Genomic DNA, 14,930 nt, shown 5'->3' with positions numbered 1-14,930 from the left:
AAACAAAAATCTATCATACTAACTTTTATTGCCAGACATCCTGTAAGAATGATCTGGCTATCTCCATTCTTTTCTACTTGTTTATTCTTTTTCTTGTTGCAATCTAGTTGTTGAAACTACAACCCACAGAATATACTACTGTCAATTCTTTTGGATACATAGAGTCTACTGTTCTAATAATCACTTTCTGTCCATTCTTTGTAGACCTGTGAAACTTCCACCTGTTGGCTCAGAGATGCCTTGGTCATTTAGTATCCAGATTGATTTCTTATGTTGCCTCCTCATCAACCCAGAGTTTGACTCTAGACTTCTGGGAGTGCTGTGCGTTTATTATCTAACTGACCTCCTAGACTTCCATGACTTTGGATTTCATCAAAATTCCATATCTGTGAATTCATATATCTGCTTGTCAACCAATATTAGTTTTCTATTTCATGGAAAATCAAACATGAAAAAGCCGAATGAACTCATTTTGGTGCCATTCCAGTTGGCCAGGGCTACAAAGACACTATGTAAAAAACAAAACAAAACAAAACAAAAGCCTGAAAATGGCAGCTCAAAATAATTGTTATCTCACTCACATGATGGCAGGCTGGCTGGAACTCCTCTGCCTTAGTCTTCCACCCATCAGCAAGATTATGGGGGTGCGTGGGCTCTAGGAGATTGTTCTAGCTTCGCGTTTGAAGAATATTTCCCAGTGAAAACTTCTGATGAAGAAGCTTCCAGTGAGGAGTGTGGAAGAATTATCATGCTATGACAAAGTATAGAGCTGACTTATTGACACCTCTGTCACATTGCCTTGACTGAAGTAAGTCACCTGACCAAATTCAGCATCCCTCTAAAGGAAGAAATGTGTGTGTGTGTGTGTGTGTGTGTGTGTGTGTGTGTGTGTGTGTGTACCTCAATAAAGCTTATCTGAGGATCAGAGGAAAAGGCCAGCTGCTATAGTAAACATAGAAGTCAGGCAATGGTAGCTCACGCCTTTAATTCTAGCATTTAGAAGGCTGAGATTCATCTGGATCTCTGTGAGTTCATGGCCACACTGGGAACAGAGCCAGGTATGGTGGTACACATCTTTAATCCCAGCACTAACCATAGAGGTCTGGAGGTCTGTACAGACAAACAGGAAGTGATGTAGCTGGGCAGAGACAGGAAGTAAGAAGGCAGGGACAGAAAGGCATATAGGTGTGGGCATACAGGAAGTAGGTCTCTGTTTTGGAAACTGGGGTGTTGGTGAGGTGAGATTGGTTGTGGCTTGTCCTATTCCTCTGATCTCTCAGTTTTAACCCCAATATCTGGCTCTGGGTTTTTTATTAATAAGACTGTTATATATATATAACAACTGGCTTAAAGAGATTTGAAGAGAACAGCATCAGGTAAAGGATACATACTTCCCTTTAAGACAGGTCACCGCTTTCTTCCTATCTCTAGAAAGACAGTGTTGGGCCTGCTGGAAATAGATTAGGAATAGACAGGAACTCATTCTCTCATACAGCTAAATCTCAGTGACAATTACAAAGATGTATGATACGTGTTTTACAGTGGGTCCTGTGTGTTAGGAGCATAAGGTCAATTTTCTTAATGCCAAGAACACTGTCACCTCTCCATTTATAGGTAAAACTTGGCCATTAAAAGGCAAAGTGACGCCGGGCGGTGGTGGCGCATGCCTTTAATCCCAGCACTTGGGAGGCAGAGGCAGGCAGATCTCTGTGAGTTCGAGGCCAGCCTGGTCTCCAAAGCGAGTTACAGGAAAGGCGCAAAGCTATACAGAGAAACCCTGTCTCGAAAAACCAAAAAAAAAAAAAAAAAAAAAAAGGTATAGTGACGTGGCCAGACACTTGTAGCTTGTTCATGATAGAGCAGAAATATGAATTCTTGACTTTCTGTTTCCAAAGCCTGTGTTCTAGTCTCAGTTAATTAAACATCTACTCATCTACTCATCTACTGGTTTGTTTAAATTGCCTTGTGCTTGGAGTGTTATCTTTTCTGTAACCAGTGGGCAGACAAGAGTACTTCTGCAGCGTAGTAGGTTAATTTCTACTTATCCATCATTGCAAAACAGACATACTTTGCATATGTCCACACTAACACTATTACAACATCCTATAGTAAAATAATATGAAGTACTTTTGTGGAAAATAAGAAGCAACAGATATAGTTAATGAGAGAGTGGTACATTGCTTAGACATTTAAGAGAGAACATACTTATGTTAATAAGAAAGGTGAACTAGAAAGACAGGGATTGGATATAGAGAGAGCTGATAACTTCTAATCCAAGTGAAAGAAATCAGGGCTGAAACAAAATGTTGTAGACAGCCTAGAAAACAAAGGGAAGGCGTGAGGTGTATGATGTAAAATCACTAGACTTGGCTGATTGGTTGAGAGGGAAATGCTATGCACAATTTTCTAGCTGAATGTACTCAATGTATTCAATGGATTGACGTATCTCAATGAAAACATGAAAGAGGGAACAGATTTGAGGAGGAAGTGTGCAGCCAACTATTACATATGTGTGAGATATGGAGGAGGGAGAAGACACAGCCAAGGAGATGGTGAGTCAGTATATGGTACAACCAAATCCCAAACATTTGATATCCAACACATTTGATCTGCAGGGAGTTTCAGTTCCTCACTATTTGTTGCTTTTGACTCATGAAGCTGGCAGTCAAATAGATTTATATACAACACTTCTCAGAAGAACATACCTCCCATGGCAAGACAAAGTCCTCAAAATTCTTTATTTCAGTTGAAAAACAAGCTTTTCAGTTGCTGATTTGTTTTCATTTGTTGTAGAAATGCTATTTATTCAATGCTCACCAGCGTGGTTCTCACCCAGTGGTTTCATGGTTCTATGATCATAGTGACATAACAGTCTGGCATTGCTTTCTGGATTTTGTCAGCACCTAACAACTAGCTGAGTCTTTAGAATTGACTGTGGGCCTCATGGAACATGTTATTGCTTTTTGATAAAGGAGAAAGCACGACATAATTCTGACTGACACTGAGCCACACTAGAGTAGTGAAATGATGTTCCACTCTACATCATCATACTTACCAATTCTCCTCACCCTTACTCAGTGCTAACATCATATGCAACTTGAAAGTCCTTTGGAACTATACTGAAATTTAAAATAAAAGGAAGAAAGGTGCTATTAATGATTTTGCAATCTTCTTCTGTAGTTTGTTGTTGTTCTTGTTCAGATGGCATTATGAGAAATCATAGAAGCCCCTCTTGATTATAGATGCTATAGCCATCCTCATGTATATCAGAACTTTTACCTCTTCAGACAAGTCTTTTGAGATAGTTAGGATGTATTCAAGAGATTTATAAGTGGTAAAATGGTCTCTGCTAAAATCTTAGCAATAAGAGTTTGGTCATTAGTGCTCTCTAGTGGAATAAGAATTTTGTGCTGAGCTCTGTAGGTCTGTTTAAGAAAGCTTGTTTCCAGAGAAGTTCCTGTAGTCCGTAGCATGATCTGTGCCCAACTCCCAAGGCTTTACGGCAGTATAGAATGCAGGCCCTCAGTACTGGAGCAGGTTTCTTATCACTGTGGACATGGTATGATGTTTTGATTGCACATGTTTTGGAGTGAGTAGTGAGTCACCCTGTTCCTCTGCCCAGGACCTTGTATCTGTGGCTCACCTATGAGCACTGGGACAACCTGACTTCAGACACAGCTCTTCTGTTTTAATCTCTTGGATTCTCTTGTCTTATTAGTCTTCAGTTACATGTAATTGTGATTATGAGGTTATTCAATTGTAGATCAATGTGAATAATGAGTCCAAGACAATTAAGTTAGTTTGTCAAAAGTAAATCTAAGTGTGAACTGAGAAAAAATTCGAAATCCTCAAACAAGTGAACATTGAAAAAGTTATCTGAAAGAAAACCCCATTGACATGCTTTAAAAAAACAAAAAAACAAACAATAAACAACAAAAAAATCGATTTCACTCAGATTTTTTCAAGTTGACATTCTTTGTAATATTTCAAAATTCAGCACATTAGAAAATCCGAGTGATTGATATATAAAATATGTAAATGTGACTTTAAAAAGGAGGAAAAAAAAGCTACATAGGACTTGTATTTTTGTTATTCTAGCTTATTTGCATATTGCAAAGGCAAGAACAGTCCCTCCTTTCCTCTCCCCCGTCTGCCTTTTTCCCTCCATCTTTCAGAAATTCCTTACTTACATTTGATTTCCCGACATCCATTTCCCATTCATTCACTGCAGCTTCCCCTACCATACCTCAGTGCTGCCATGCAGCCGCCTCCCCCTTGTCTCTTTCTGATCACTAAGGATCTTAGTTCTTTCTTCGGGTAAACAAGTGAGTGCTCTGAAACAAAACTCATAAAATATAGAGAGCAATGGTGTATAGTTAATTTTAAAGACAAGGCAGAGATTTAACAGAAAGAAAAAGTTGATGGAGAGGGCTTTCCAAAAACAATTGCAAGCACCAAGAAGCAGAAGGGAGGGAAGAGTGGAGAGCTATCTCCAGTCTGGATAAAGTGGAGCAAGGGGAGGGCTGTTCAAAGGAACTGCATGCCATAGAAAAAAATATAACTTCGAGAAAACTGGTCTCCCTTCATACCCACTGACAGATCAAGCATCTTGGACTTTGGACCTCTAATGGTCCTAGTTTTTTAACTGCTCTCATATCAAAATACTTCTGCTGTTTGAATAGCAATCTCCATCTAAAGGCCAGGTTCACTATATAAATAACATGCAAGAATGGTTCATATGGCACTATGTTTCACAATAACAGTGGGTTAGGCTATGTTGTCAACCACTGTGGTTTTATTTTATCAACATAGACAATACTCAACTCAAAACCCCCCTTCCTATTATTTCTATGATTTGGGGGCCATGAAAATAAAACCTCCCATACTTGTAGTTTTCCTAGGAAATATTAACTATGGTAACATGGGTTACATCAACCCTAGAGGCTATTTTAAAAACCATCATACTTGGAGCTATTTCAGTAGGAGTTGAATCCCTAGAGAGTCCTTATTAGTAGGAAATTTTCCTGTATCGAATCTAGCTTATGCAGCCTTATTAAAAACTGTGGTGATGGGAAATTAATGCTGTTACAGCATCTGGAAAGATTGGTCCCATGCCATAATTCGGGAATAGGCAGGATCCCGCATTTCACAAAGAGTTTCTTACCCAACACCTGTAAATATCAAACGTTACCTTGGACACTGTATCCTAAATAAAAATATTTCAATCTTGTTCCAAAAAGGATTTGACAAGGTTTTATGCACCACAATACAATGATTTATGGCAGTCAATGCCAGGTTTAATTCCTCCAGATTAATGAACTAGTGGATATTTATCCAGCAAAGAGACTTGAGACCTGGTGCAGTGCTAGCAACATTCTTGATTCAAAGTTATTTCGAGCATTGACTCCCAGTGACCAGGAGAGCAAGAAACCTGAGTCTCAGAGGCAAAATAATGCCCTAAAAAACAAAGAACAAGCAAACAAAACCTACCAAGGGGTGGAAAAAACATGATCCTACTGTAGAACATGAAAATGTGATGAAATGCAAAACAACAAGCTGTGTTAGAAGGGATAAATGCTGCAACCAGGGGTGGAGGATTTGAGGAAAAGAACTAACATAAATAACCACACAATGTAATATTCTGACTATATTCTAAAGGCAAAAAGAACTGGCCACAGTAATGTATTCAGTAAGTCTTGCCTCTTAGGGAATAAGGGTCAATAATTACGTAACACCCAAACACATGCAGGTACATATGTATCTATCCAGTACATAATACACTAAGATAAGAACATGTTGAATTTGTCACCTGATAATTATTTTTTTCTATAGCCACCGATCTTGACTTTTTTTTTTGTATTAAATGGCTAAATTACTTAAGACAGAATACTGGTGGTCACTATTTTCTACCTATGCTGTGTCTCTTTCTTGCTACATGGATTTGGCTTGCTTTGGCTTGTTTGTCCACAGCCTCGCTGGCCCTAGACATGTCCCCAATGTCATCATGTCTTGTTCCCATATTGTGGAAGATATAAGCACCCTTTTTATAGAGAGACTCTGGCTATTCAAAATATGTTGTTTGGTTAAGAATAATGATAGCAATCTCAGCTGAATTCAGTAAAATATGTATTAGCTATTAAAAGATATAATTGGATGATAGAAATCACAGTTGCTTTTGTTCTGCAGAAAAACCCACTAGTGAACTTTTTTGATGTTTCTGAGGTTATATGTTTGAGTTGGCATAATAATACATGTGAGTTTGGCTTAGCTGTAAACTTAGAATTGTGAATCGTAGATATAAGATACACGGGCTGAATTTTGAGATCAAGTAAGTCATCAGACTACTAATGTATTTGTAATCTTACTCTTGTCTAAAGTCAGTGAAGTGGTAGAACTTGTTGATGTTTTTTGTATAATCAGAAATACCACAAGAACATGCATATAGAGCACAAACTTGCAGGGTTGCAGGAGGAATAAAACAAATGCAAAGTTTCCAGGAAAGTAACATCATGTATGCTGTTGAAGGCTGACTTCCACATCCACAAGAGTTCAGTTTCATTGGCCATGAATTCACAATTTCAGAAATTGGCATTTATGTTCATACAAATGTGACACTCTTCTCAGGGACAGACAGTGCTCACCCTATTGATTAACACACCTTATTAAAGAACACAGAAAGATGAATACATGCCTGAGTTTAAAATGTAACAGTAACAGAGACATTCAGATCACTTTTTCCTCATGATCTTGAAGCATTCAATTATGATTGATTTCATACTCATACACAAGTGCAGTGTTTGTGTAGAAATACTGCCTTGCTAAATATTCACTTTCTCAAATCCTGCTATCCTCTGGTTTGGGGAAAAGCAGGGGAATTGAGCAGTAATTAAATGATAATTTTTGTGATCATGTAAATGTTACTGTGAAGGAACAATTCCCAGAGATGAGGGAGTACCTATGTAGAGAGATGCCTGATGAGAGATGTAGGCAGTAGGTTGTCCAGGCAAGCTGGTGATAACAATGGCACATAGATCCCCTGAAGATAAGAGAGAAACAACAGAAGGGGAAGAGAGAAGGGAAGGGAAGAGGTAAGTATCCAGGGAGACACTGAGTGGGCAGAGAATTCTACTCACCAGGACTGAGGAAGCTATCCTGCCATTCAGCTCAAAAAGCCCTAAAATTGCAGCAGCACAGCAATAAAGTGGCTAGAAACAAACACCATTACAGGCCTGAAGTGGCAGTAAGGGAGAGCACTAAGCACCAGGCAGAAGAAAAGTAGGGACAGTCTGCCCTGACTTGCCAGTCTCTCTCTGAAAGAGGCTCTTCTGCTTCCATGATGGGGAAGCATAAAGAGACAGAACGCTGGAACATGCAGAACATGCAATGTAGAAAGCTGATAAGCCACAGGCAACAGAGCTAACTCAGGAAGGAAGCCGATTCAAGAGAAGAGGCTGACAGAAGGCTTCGTCAAACAGCGTTCCTGTATCGTTCAATATGAAGGTAGCCAGAGAAAGCAAGCAAATTGTCAGACTAGGTCTAGAAATAGAAATAGAGTAATTAGGAGGAAAGAGCGATGATATGTGGGAAAAGGGTCTGTAATAGATTTAATAAATGTGGGTCACCAGAATTAATTAACCTGATTTGAAGGGGAACACACACACACACACATACATAGATTCAACTCTGTGTGAACTCCGTCCATGAATAACATACAGGGTCTGGCTTCCAGCATTCGACTAATTATGCTTTTATATTACTTTCTTGAGTAAATAAGAAAGTATCTTTTTGATTGGAAGGGTAATGTATGTTTAGTCAAGAAACTTCGGAAAACACACGAACACCATTAGAAAAACCCAACCAGAGGGAGCCCTGCCACATTCAGATGTAATGAAAGTGTTTCTTCAAATTTTCTACACATTTTTTTTCCTGAATTGAAAACTATAAAGAATTAACTTTTCTAGGAAGATTTTATGACTATTTTCTCCTGCTATTAAAACAGCTTAAAAGCAATGTGGGTACAGTATGACAGGCAGAAAAGAAAACAAGAAATGGATTAGGCGATGAGGAAGAACTAAAAACAGGCAATGGACTCAAGTTATGAAAGACAACATAAAGATACTTGTTTTTCTAGCTCTAAATCCATGGTGGAACTTTTGCTTTTGGTGTTTGACAAGTGCATAAAAATATATTGCATAGTGATAGAATAAAATCCAATATGAAGTACCACAGCTTCTGCTCTAACTAGCTGCTCTAACTGTGTAGGACTGGACTAGGCCCTCACTTGAACTGTTTGGGGGACCCCCAGGTCGGGGGGGGGATTGGTATCCATCCCTGGTGCATGAGCAGGCTTTTTGGAGCACAGTGCCTAAGGTATGTGACACCTTGTGCAGCCTTGGTGCAACGGGGGTGGGGGGGTGGTGGGGGTGAGTGTGCCAGACTCTGCTGACACCCCATGGGAGGCCTTGCCTTGGAGGAGGTGGGAATGGGGGAATGGGTTGTGGGGGAAGGATGGGGGGAGGTGGGAAGAGGGAGGAGAGGGGAATCTGTGGTTGGTATGTAAAATGAACAGAAAATTTCTTAATCATAAAAAAAGGGAAAAAAGATTCAGAATGAAGAGACTAAAAAAAAGAAAAAAGAAAAGTATAGCCTTTGGGTCTGGTCTTTTTAATGAATTTGTTTTTTCATTTATTTATTTTACATCTTGGATGCAGTATCCCTTCCCTCTTTTCCTCCCAGTCCCTCCCCTACCCCACCCCCTATTCCTGCCTGCAATCCACTCCTCCTCTGTTTCTGTTTTCTCCCATAAGTATCAACAAAACATGGCATATCAAGTTGCAGTAAGACTAAGCACTTTCCCATGGGCAAGGTGCCCCAGTATGAAGAATAGGGTCCCAAAAGTCAGTAGAAGAGTTGGGTCTGGTTGTTTTATTATTAATAATAATATTATTTGCAACTTTTAAAAATAAAGCTTAAATTTTTTAAGGTAGTACTTCTATTGGATGTATGATTTATTATGTGGTAGGTAAATTTTTTTTAAAAAAAATTCTCTTGTAAAGTTAACTTTCCCTAACTTTTCCTTTGAGAAAAATTAATATTTTAAGTCACCATGTACATAAAGGCATCTATGTATTTTAAATTGTTACTCTCTTTTGGAGTCCAAATGATCTTCCAAAGTTAAATTATTGAATTAAAGGACAATACTTTAATTGTGTTTGTATAATTTTCACATGCACTCACAGCGTGGTCATCTGCACAAGACTTGCACAAGATCAACCCAGTTAAACATTCCTGCATGGAATGGGGAGCGACTCCCAAGGCCCAGTCCCTAGTGTAGGAGCTATTGACAGTTGATGGCTGATATGAGAGCAAGCAGTTGCTCTTCTTTGTAGGGATTCCCACTGGCAGATTGCCCATCCTCAGAGGACAACTCCACAGCTATGCAGGTATGGACAACACTGTTAGGATTCTGTAGATTATAAAAAGCACACAGAGGACTTGAAGCTGGGAGGGAGCTATGCTGGGGAGAGGGGCTTGGGAGGGGTTGGTGGGAAGGAGTGACAGTGGAAATATTGAGATACATCTATAAAATTTTCAAAGAAGAATGAATTAAAAATAGCCTTAAAGAAAATTGTCTTCAAGGAAAAGTGTTTCCAGTTTATTGCAGCTCACATTTTAAAATTAAATTTATCAGCCTATGCTATTGCTTACTTTCTGATTTATGTAATTATTAGATTTCATTATATATAACATTATTTTCATTGGTTTAATCTGCTAATGTTAAAAGATTAAACATTTCTATTTCTTAAATTAATACATTTAGTAACTTTTCTAAGTGTGAAAGCTTTTTGTAGCTCTGTGTTCTTTCTCTTCTTTTCTTTCTACTATGTCACGAGAAGTCCTTGAAATTCTACTCATGATAAATATCAGTTTCCTGTGTTTATTTTTAAATTGCATTTATAAAGTCCAGCTGCTTAGAAGTTTAAAGTTTTGATTTAATCTCTGGATTTTCTTGTGATTATTTTCCATTTGCTTTTCAGTTAAAAATTTTAACATAGAAAGAATACATAGACCCAAAGCCAAACATATGCTTTTCAATTTTCTTTAAAAGAAAACAAATTTTCTTTTTTCTCATGTATATGTGTGTGTGTGTGTGTGTGTGTGTGTGTGTGTGTATGTTCACATATGCATGAATGCACATGAGTGAGTCCATGTGTGAGAATGTGTATTGAGGCCTGGGGTTGACATCAGTCAAAAATCTTACTGGATCACTCTCCAATACTCATTAAGATAGAGTCTCTCAATTGAACCCCGAACTGATTTATATGATATTCCTGCTGGACAACATTCCTGTTTCTATCTTCCAAACACTGGGATTACAGGCAGCAGCCCTGTCAATGTGATATTTATGCTAGAGCTGGGGATGGGGACACTGGTCCTCAGACTTCCATGACAAGTACTTTATCAACTGAACTCTCTCCCTGGCATCCTGTTCTATTTTCTTAAGGTTTTCAAAGTTTGATTTTTTTAAAAAAAGTATTTAACTTAAAACTTACCATAGTGTGAAGCATAATAACTAGGGTACCTTTTGTACCCCCACCCATTAATTTATTTAATTAAATATGTACTTGAATTTACATGCTACAATAAGTGTATATTCTCTTGAGTCACACTCTGCCATAAGGATGCTAGTGTAAAGTAAACCTGGATTTACTCACGTTTATATTTTTTTTTTTGTTCAAGCGAATTCAAGGAAGCCAGAAAGTGGCAGGGAGTGAGGTCATATATGTTCACAGAGAGGTGATTATGATGCTTCTGAACAGAAGTAAAGAGCGAAGTATGCAGAATGATCAAAGGAAAGGGGAAGATGGATGGGGTCAACCCACAGGAGGGAGGGCTGGAAATGACAGTAGAAGGACTTAGAGGGGTGAGCTGAGAGGATGGGACTTTGAGGTTTCCACAGGACGGACATTGTGGGCAAAGATGCCGTCAGGACTGGGGGTGAACGCCTCCTTGAGACTGGTTATTGATGTGGTTCCCCAGTTCTAGCCTGGGGTTGAGTTAGTCAAGGGCACGAAAACTGAAATGGTCTGCACAAGAAAGCGGTGGATTGAAAAGAATTAAACCAGAAGGTCAACTCCAACGAAAAAAAAATAGCATGTCTCGGGGAGCAGCTGAGGACAGCACCAAAGAGGGCAAGGAGTTCATAGACAGGATACCAGCAGACCCCAGCCCTCAGGAAGGAGGAGGAAGATGAGTCTCTAAACAGCAGTGGACAAAAGCCCCCCTCCTGACCCAGTGGGATGAGCCTGAGAAAGGAAGTACCAAGCACAGAAGGCAGGCACTGTGACAGTGCTAAAAGCTCTTGAAACTGGAAACTGGCCCTTGCTCCCTGCCTCCATATGTCTCCTCCTGATCTCCTTTCATCTCAGCAATCTGCTGCCTGCTCTAGATTTCTCACGTTGGCAAAGCAACCATTCAACTTCTCTGGCTCTGTCCTCTTTCTCCCATCCCACAGCTGATGGCTTCATTTGTGCCTCTGCTGGCTTCCAAAACGATTCTAGGAACTGACCTTGTTTTGGCTAGAAGACCTACTTAGTCTGCGTGTGTCGGTCATCAGCCCTCAGGATTTACACAGGAGTCACGGGAAGATCTCCCATCTTCCTCACACTAATGGGCCAATTTTAAGAAACTGATCTTGACTTCAGTTACTGTATAAAATTAAACAGCTTGATTTCTACTGCATAGTTTAGCTTCCTGGGAATTTTCAAAGAAAAACTGAATGGGATTTTGGGGGGAAAACCACCAAGGAACCTAATTCTCAATCAACCTCTTCATGGACTTTTGCTAGAAGTGTATCTCCTTAACTGTTAGCCAAAGAAAACACTCAAATTCTCATTCTGATGAAATAGATCTTTATTGAAAATAATAATTCATTCTCTGATTAATGAAGTTTCAAGGCTTTTGTTATTTCCCCTTGTTTTATCTTTTTAAACTCCAAGAAGTGATGTACCCTCAGTCAAGATGTATGAGTTTATTCCATTCTTGTGCTGTCATACCCTTCCTATGAAGTACATCGCTATCCTGTGTACAGAGTTTGATATACAGATTTATTTCCGGTTTGGCTTTTTGTGTTTGTCTTTGGTTCTGTTTTTAGATACAGGACTTTGGTCCTATTTGTTACTCACTTTAGTGGAAATATGAATCTTGCAGTCCAGTCTCCACTTGCCTCCACTCAGTCAACATTTTGTTTCTTTGTAGAACTCAAGAACTCTGTAGCCTTGCCCACACTCCCAGCTGCTCAGCCACACTTATGCCATCCCCCTTTGAGTGGTAGGTTTACTAGACATCCGCTGGGGTTGTCCTCAAAGTCATTTACTCCATTTCAATGGTTGCCATTTTAAATTTAAATAAACCTACTACAGACTACTCATGTGTAGAGAAACAAACCAGAGAATATTTCTGTGAAAATTAAGTTGAATGCTTTGAAAAGTCTTGATAAAGTTGGGACATAAATTGTGGTTGAATTCTTTGTAGAAAAATGAAGGATCTGTAAACATTGGAGACTGAGTTTTGCCCTCTGGGGCCTTCAAAATTGAACTCTGCCTTAATGAATTCACAACTGGAAATGTTAAAGGATGAACTGTAAGTGTGAACTGAAAGAATTAAGTCAAGGCTCAACTCTAAAACCAGGAGAACTGACCTGCCAGTTCCAGCAACAGTGGACAGGGCTGAATGGACTGGATGTTCTCATGTACAGACTATCAGAAAATCTAAGTTCAGAGGCTGATTATATTGGACTAAGATCTTGCTTTACCACTGTGGTAACATTATGAATTTTAGATTTTAAAACAAAGGATAATAATAGCAAAACAAAACAGAACAACAAAAACAAAAACCTTTATATCTTAGATTATTCATTAGTTTACAAAAAACCCAACTTCTCTTCTTTTCAAATCCAAATTTCTGAAAAGAATAGATTGACTCCTTCATTTAGTAAACTCCAGGAGCCCAGTGTTAGGCAGAGAGTTCTGGACCATGCCAGGAACTAAGATAAGGAGGCCTCGTTAGTCTCCCAGTTTCCTTAATTGACCTCACTATGCATGGAGGGTGCTTCCTGCTTCAGCCTGCCTCCATTTTGCCCACTACTCCACACCCTTTGTTCTGTCTCTCTTGTGGGCCTATTTTGCATGTACTCACTTCGTGCAGAATTTGTGAATGAACCTATGTTCTTTCTTTAATTTCCTGATTATAAAAGCAAAACATGGCTGTGATATAAAACTAAATATTAGACCCTGTCATGAAAGCAACTTCAAATTAAAAATCATGAATGAATATTCCACCTAGTGGTTACCACTCACATCCAATTGATACTTCTGCTGTTACATGCTTAATATCAAATAGAAATGGAAGGATATCCCTGCTCAGTTTTGATATACACAATAACTTTCTGCATAGGTATTACAAATATAATTTATGGTGACAATGTTATTAGTGAACATGTTTTTATTTTTGTAGTTGAATCCTATTATCTGAATTTGTGCTAGTTTATGTAAATGGTCTGTCTTTCTTGTTGTTTAATACTATCTTCCTTTTATGTTTAAGCTTTTATTTAAACTCAAAATAAGAATTTCACTTTTTAATACATTTACATGCATTGTCCAGGACTTTGTACATGCTAGGCAAGTGCTGTACTACTGAGCTACCTTTCACCTTCCTGACCACTTAAAGCAAAGGTAAAATAGATGATTTCCCAAGACCATACATGTTAAAGAATGTATTCCTAGTTTCCTCACAAATAAGTGGCTTGACCTAGAATTCTTCACTCATATTTTTGTCTAAGGAGAACTTCATATTTCAGTTTATGTTTCAGAATTTACTTTTATGAAGCAAAAGTATGAAGTCATGTTTAGTTTTTATAGGTATTGTTGCTTTTTTTCTTCATCTATGAACTAACAACCCTCTGCCCTATGTCTAGAACCAATTGCCCAAAACTAACTTTGTTAGAGCAAATTTATCAAGCACCAGCAATATAGAGAACACAGGCACTGGCGTCTTCTTCTAAAGTCATAAAACTGGATTTTCTTGGTGTAAAACTGGCTGACTCTCACATAATAGTAAATGTGTAGATGCTGATAAGCAGTCTTCAGACTTATGAAGCAACATAAATTTAGAAAGACTTTGGCAAAAGTACTAAGATACATTATTCAACTCTGTTTTAAGACTTATAAACATACCTACTTTATGATTCCAAGTTATGGTATATTTGTACATAACAATGATTTATAAGCACACTCATGCACACCATTTAATTTGAGTCTCATCACAAGTGTCGGGGGATGCTAGGTTACTGTACATTTTATATATAAGGATCAAGAGCCCCAAAGTGACTCAGTGATTCTCCCAAATTTAACCACTAATTGAGCTTCTGATGCCAGATATGATTTGCTGTACCCATTATGTTGAGATTTTCATGTAATTTACATAATTAAGAGCCTGAGAACAGACAAGCAATTCATGTGAGCCAAGGTAAGGCAGGATTTGAGCCCAATGTGTATTGAGAAACATCCTGCCTATCATAATCCCACTGTCCTAGGTCTGTTACCTACACATCCCCCTACCTTGTTTCTGTACAATATCCATTTTAAATATAAACTTTCTGGAAAAAAATCATGAGTTGTTTTTCCTTAGAGGGGGAGACACTTGATCATTAATTAATAAATGTGCAAGAAAACAAGAACTGGTGTGAGAAATGTACACTAGGAGAAAAAAGAGAAACAGAGTTCCCTGAAAGAACAGAACAACGTGCTTTATTTCTTCATTATCCAGTAATGCCTCTACTTGAAGGCACAATCACCTAGTTAATGGGTTATTATTCAGATCTGTTGAATTGTCACCTAAAATTGAGTAGGCCTGCTATCATTTAAATATAT

The sequence above is a fragment of the Peromyscus leucopus genome, chromosome 6, assembly GCF_004664715.2.
Source record: "Peromyscus leucopus breed LL Stock chromosome 6, UCI_PerLeu_2.1, whole genome shotgun sequence".
Lineage (NCBI taxonomy): Eukaryota > Metazoa > Chordata > Mammalia > Rodentia > Cricetidae > Peromyscus > Peromyscus leucopus.
Note: the sequence above shows the minus strand (reverse complement) of the source record.